General features: G+C 40.4%; 2 non-coding genes and 1 pseudogene across 2 annotated transcripts; all 3 read right to left on the reverse strand.

Annotated features, from left to right (window-relative positions):
* Positions 1 to 4,179: 4,179 nt before the first annotated feature.
* On the reverse strand, positions 4,180 to 4,258 carry LOC120962198 (small nucleolar RNA Z199; annotated as a pseudogene).
* Positions 4,259 to 4,431: 173 nt separating this feature from the next.
* On the reverse strand, positions 4,432 to 4,516 carry LOC120962194 (small nucleolar RNA Z199). Its single transcript, XR_005753040.1, has one exon. It is a non-coding gene; the product is annotated as a small nucleolar RNA Z199 (small nucleolar RNA).
* An 85-nt stretch (positions 4,517 to 4,601) lies between these two features.
* LOC120962202 (small nucleolar RNA R64/Z200 family) lies at positions 4,602 to 4,698 on the reverse strand. The gene has a single exon (XR_005753045.1). It is a non-coding gene; the product is annotated as a small nucleolar RNA R64/Z200 family (small nucleolar RNA).
* Positions 4,699 to 6,272: the final 1,574 nt, after the last annotated feature.

Raw genomic sequence — 6,272 nt, forward strand, 5'->3', positions numbered from 1 at the left:
ACCTCCGAAGGAGATGATAGATCCGGTGAAATCGAAGCACACTATCGATGCCCTGAAGCGACCACCACCACCTCCGCTGGATTCCAACTATGTCCGTGCTCTTAAAAAGACATATGAAGATGCGCGGTGGTCGGGAACTACTTCGAGTGATAAAAGGTTAGCAGAACGAAGAAGTGGGAAACAATTCCCCAGCTCGGCGATTAGACGAACCAATCGTGCCCCCCGCTCAAGGTGTCTGGCGATATCGTCGCTAATCTGCCAGGGATGGTGCCCGGTACCAATCCTGGTGATTACCTGGGCGATGATGTAGAGTTTGAAACAATGGAAGTGGACGAATTCAGACACAAGTACTGGAAGCCTCTCGTCAAACCTGATCATCCTCCTCCTATAACAACGATGATGCGAAGATTCCATGAATGGTACATGAAAACCTGCAGCGAGTCTGGGAAGGATTCTTTGACGATGAGAATTAAAGAGGAGCACGACCTCATTGGAATGGATCTGTTTTCTGTTGAATTTGGCGAGTTTTTCCAGTTATACAATCAAAAGGCCCTCGATAAATCACTCGTGACTTGCTTCTGTCTATAAGTACTACTTCTATAATTAAGTCTCTATATATAGCTCAACCCTTTCATTGCATGTATATATAATTATCCTCACTATATTATGCAGATTGAAGATCGTCGAATGCAGAAAAGCACAAATCTATGACATTGGGTTCATTAACCCGAATGTCATACATGAATGGACGGTTAAACACAATGTCACAGAAACCGAGGACAACTTGCTACAATTGTTGCTTAAAAATCAAAACAAAGAGAAAATACTCTTTCCTTACAACTTCAACTGAGTGTTACTGTCTTGTGCATATTTGGTTTCCCTTATTACTCGAGGTTATAGTAATGTAATTGATAAGTTATGCATGCATGCACAACTTCCACTTTATTTTGCTAGAGATTAAGCTTGAGCGGGGAGTAGTAACCGTCTTAGACTTGAGACGAAAAGATCCCCAGGACTATGCGGACATGACTGAAATGCTCTAGAAGTAAGTTCAATCGATCATTATCGCATCATATGGGCAACTTTGTTCATTTCCTGATATCAAGTAATTATTTTCTTTGTCTAGCAGGGTTTGGAAAGAGTTCACCGCAATTGTTCCGGCACTGCCGACAGAGCTGCGATTTACACACCCAAAAGTAAGTACTACTAGCTAGTTCCGCGCATCTCCCATTGATTCTAGTTTCATCAATACCATTTATAATGCTTGATTATCAGTTTGATTGAACTCTATTTCTCGTAAAGTGCTTGTGGCAGGAATCCGGGAATAATTATTGTGGATACTACGTTTGCGAGTTCATCTACAATGCCATGACCTCTAAGAGGGGCTACTCTGAAAAACAATATGAAGTGCGTAAGCAATAATTTTCACAATTTTATTTTATTAGCATCATTTGTGTTGAGTTTCATTCATATATATGTATTGACCCCCTTCTTCAAATTAGATGTGGCAGATGCGGGATGAACTCCTACCACATGTTCGCATACGAGCAATTCAAGAGGAATTGGCGGGATTCTTTCTTGACCACGTCATAAATAAATCCGGAGAATACCATGTGGAATTTGACATTAGATGTTAGGGATTGTAAGAGATCTTATATTGTATATATGTAGCTGGTAGCATCGGATAGATATACGAAAATTTGTTGTTCGACCAATCTCTCGGAGAAAGAGAGGTCAATGACTTCTCTCGGTATATGTTCATGACGATCTTTTGTACTTAATGGTTCCTTCATTTCCTTACTAGCTAGCGTGTCGAGTTCTCTCTATACGTATAGTAGCTATCTTTGACCAAGCAAGGCGAAAGAGAGGACACTTCTCTCTATTAGCTAGCTAACACAATATGAGACCCCTAAATTAACCCTCCAAAAACCCCTAATCCCCCCCTTTAAAAAACACCCCAGCTACTGCCAGCTGCTGACACGTGGATGCCTTTTGGTCCCGGTTGGTGTTACCAACCGGGACTAAAGGCCCTCGTGCCTAGGCTCCCCGCAGTGGCCACGTGGAGCCCCTTCTGTCCCGGTTCGTAAGCGAACCGGGACTAAAGGATTTGGGCTTTAGTCCCGGTTCCAGAACTGGGACAAATGGGCCTCTGGAACCGGGACAAATGGGTCATTTTCTACTAGTGGTCGTGACTATGCCGATGAGATATCAGATCTCTCTAATGCGCTCGAGGAAGAGCGTGGTCATTGTTTGGCTCTTGAGGAGTCACACAATGATGATCATGCTAAATTAAAGAAAGATCTTGATCATGCTCTTGTTGTCTCTCGTGTGCTCAATTCCGAGAATGCCAAACTTGGGGTTGACCATGCTAGACTCAAGGAAGAGTTTGATCTACTTGACAAGGCTCACAAGGCCTTCAAGAGTTCTCATGCTAGCCTCAAAGAGTCTCATGATCAACTCCAAGTGAAGCTAACCAAGGAAAAAGCCACATTTCCTCATATGGTTTTAATTGATAATGCAAATGCTACTAACCCATGTTGTGAGCATGTGCATCTTGTGGAGGAGAATGCCAAGTTGAAGGAGCAACTTGAGAAAGGCTTTGTGTCTTGCATACAAGGTGAGAAGAACCTCAACGACCTTTTGAGCAATCAAAAGGAAGTTGTGGGCAAGGAGGCACTACAAGAAATATGTCAACTTGCGACCATCACTATTGGTCACTGAAAGGTCATTGTTTTTCATTTGCGACCTTTTTGTGACAAAAAACAGATGGTCAAAAGCTGACGGTCGTAAACTAAAATTAACGACCTTCTCTGTGAGAAGGTCGTGGAAGGCAAGGACCAAAACAAAAGGTCATTGATTCTATGACCTTCTGTTTTGGTCGTTAGTTGTCTGCCCAGGCCACGTCGGATCCGACGTGGCAAGTTGGCGTGGCAAAATTGCGACCAAATGAAAAGGTCGTTGATAAGAATCAGCCCGGTCCAGTTCGATGTTTTACATGGGCCGAGCCCAACAATTTAGCCTATTTGTGTTTTTTCTGTCAATTTTTGGTTGGGTTCATGGGCCAAGCCCAATATTGTAGCCTTTTTGTTGTTAGGCCGTGGCCTTCTTACCATCAATTGATTTTCTATTTTTCAATCATTTTATTTTAGAGCTAGTCCCACTAGTCAGATGGGTCCCACATGTCAAAAATTTCAAAATTTCTTAGATTATATTCATAAGTGGGACATAAATTGGTCCCGCTGGTCAAGTTTCCATTTCACATCTTTTTAACATACACAATCACTATTTCAAATAGGATGGGACAAATATAATTCATCAAATAACACTACATTAGTCTTTTACAATCTGTTACAATATTACAATTTACAGTCAGACAGATCAAAAACTCTTTGCTGAATAGGGCTTCACTGCTTGCTTGGCTTCATGGCTTCACACTCCAAAAAGAATAGGCAGGGAGCTCCTGTAAGAGAGTGAACATAAAGGCTACCAACATTAGATTGTACTGCTGGTGAGACCAGAACCAAACAACTTGAATGGCAACACTAATGTAAGTAGTAGAGCAGATCTAAAAAGGTAAACAAAATATGCGTTATGGTACACTTAAGAAGATGTGATAAATGTTTAGCAAAATTGTTCATGGAAGTAACCTTAGTCGTTCAAAATCAGAGTTGAAAATGGAAGGAAATTAAGTTACATAAGATAAATTAAGTTACATAAGACAATTAGGTATTCTATGTACGCATCATTGTCAACAACAAATACAATTCTCTACGAGCGACAAAATTCGTTTTCTTTACATCCTTAATCCAACCAAACCATAAGCTTTCTGGTTATTAAATACTTCGAGTTTCCTTGATGGTAATAGCTAGTAAATGTCATGGTCACGTAACAGCCATGATCATGATCAAAAGAAGTGATCATTGGTAGTTAAGACAACACATTCGGAAATGATCATGGTAGAAGTCAGAGAAGACAAGTGAAACAATATTGCAAAACAGAAGGCAAAGGAAAATTTTGGATAGAGAAATCAAACAGAAAACTAGTACAAAACATGGCCCTGTCATATTGCTGCAATTTATTCAAGAACACCAGACTTAGAAATTGCATCAAGCAATTCGTAAGAAAACAAGAACGTGAGAAGAATTGCATTTCACAAGACAAGGTTATTCGGAGATAAGAAATCATTAGACTTTAAACTACGAATCGCAGGAAGGTAACTCCTGTCATGTTGTTGCAGTTTCTCATCATCACTTGAACCACAAATGAAATCAGGCAACACTTTAGATTGGAACTACAATGGTAAGTATCTTTGTTGTGGAGATAGTTCAATTTATAAACTCGTTCAAGAAAATTTATATTTGTTGTGAAGATAGCAGGACTTCCTTCAGTATGTGGACAACATAGAAAGCCACAAACATATCAGGGTGTTGAGGTATCATCAGAGACTTAAATACTAAGAATCAGAGCAGCATAGCTCCATCATATTGTTGATGGTTTATTACTCATCACTTGACCCTCAAACATATAAGCATGCATGGACAGCAAGAAAAAAAGGCTATAACAATTTATAGTTTGGCAACTATCGGTATGAAATGCAAACATTATTGCTCAGAATATGAAATATCTTCTCATCAATGCCAAATGGCATCTCTGAAGTCTGACATACATTGTAGATTTCATGATTCATCACAGCGTTTTGCAAACCGCGGAAATGGCACCGAGAAACCAGATGCAACCGAGGATCTCGTGACCACAGACATCACCATTCACTAATAATTTCCAGTGGGAGATCAAACTATGCATCCAACAAGCTACAACAGCAGGGAATGCAGAAAAATTATGACCCGAGATGACGAATCAACTGGGTGCATCTCAATTCGAACAACCACGGCAAGACAACAACCACATACTAATGCGGCGAATCAAATCTACACACAGGAGCAGCGCCATTTGTGGCATCCACATGAGGACGTGCAACATCAAGAACATGGCGCATGATAGCAACAGACCTAGAGATCTAGAACAGAGGGATGGGGAGCTTACACTTGCGGATGCGGGCGGCCGGGTAACCGCACGAGGAGCAGGTGCTCTTCTGGAGGTGGAAGTTGCGACGGCCGCAACGGATGTAGAATAGAAGAGGGTCCTCATGTAGCAGTAGCAGCAGTAGCATGAAGAATTGAAGACCGACCAACAGAGCCTGCAATGCAAACACATAGGCGTGAGGACACTGAATCCAATCACATCAAATCAAATCAAGCTGCTGCACCTTGACCTTGAGGAAAACAAACCTCATCTCATCTCATCTTAGGGAAGAATAAGAAGAAGAAAAATCCATGGCTGATGCTCCATGACCATGACCTTGAGTTGTTGCTGCTGCACCAGATAGAGGAAGAAGAAGACCTGTAAAAAAAAGAAATAACTAGAAATGTACAAGCATGAATTCATGGAAGGATGGATGCAAGGCCAAACATCCAGCATACTGTTTCTTAATGCCCCAACTACTTAAAAACCCATGGTAGTTCTAACCATATTAAATTAAAGGACAAAGTGAAGTCATGATGAATTGATAGTTCCGTCTTATAAAGCTCTCTGTTTAGCATATCCTAAATCACAGTCTGTCTACCAATATATGAACTCTTTAGTTTTCAGAACCGAGGCTCACATATTTGGGCTGATTTGTACACAACCAAGAAAAACTTCTTACAAATAAATTCATGGAAGCATATCATCCTTTCAGTCCCTCACCCATATCTCCTAGTAGTATTACAGACAAACTAAATTTTACATAGGGAGGTTCAGATTATCTTCACTATATTTTCAGTATTTTTGTTTTACTTGAGACAAACTAAACGCTAACATCAATGACAATAAGACTTGAATAGAAATAGCTATTGAAGAAACACATTTATGAGATAGAATGGAAATGATTTACACCACAACATATAGTTCACATGTACTGGAGCTATCACAGAGACTACAGAACACACATAATCACACATATGCGAACATGGTACTACACCATGGTTCAGGTTACACTAATAAACAAAATTATACAAGCGAGAAGACTAGTATCACAGATCTACAGAGTAGTACTAAACAACTAAAAATAAGTAGTAGAAGTAACTAGTACAGGGAGCATGTACTCTTAAAATCTGAATCTTACAGACTACACATCTCAAGCTACGGAAAATTCAGAGAAGAAAGGGAGAAAGAGAGATTGCAGGAGGAGGTTGAGGATTATGCAAATTAACTGCCATGTTCCTAGTGGACCC

Source organism: Aegilops tauschii, chromosome 3, assembly GCF_002575655.3.
Source record: "Aegilops tauschii subsp. strangulata cultivar AL8/78 chromosome 3, Aet v6.0, whole genome shotgun sequence".
Taxonomy (NCBI): domain Eukaryota; kingdom Viridiplantae; phylum Streptophyta; class Magnoliopsida; order Poales; family Poaceae; genus Aegilops; species Aegilops tauschii.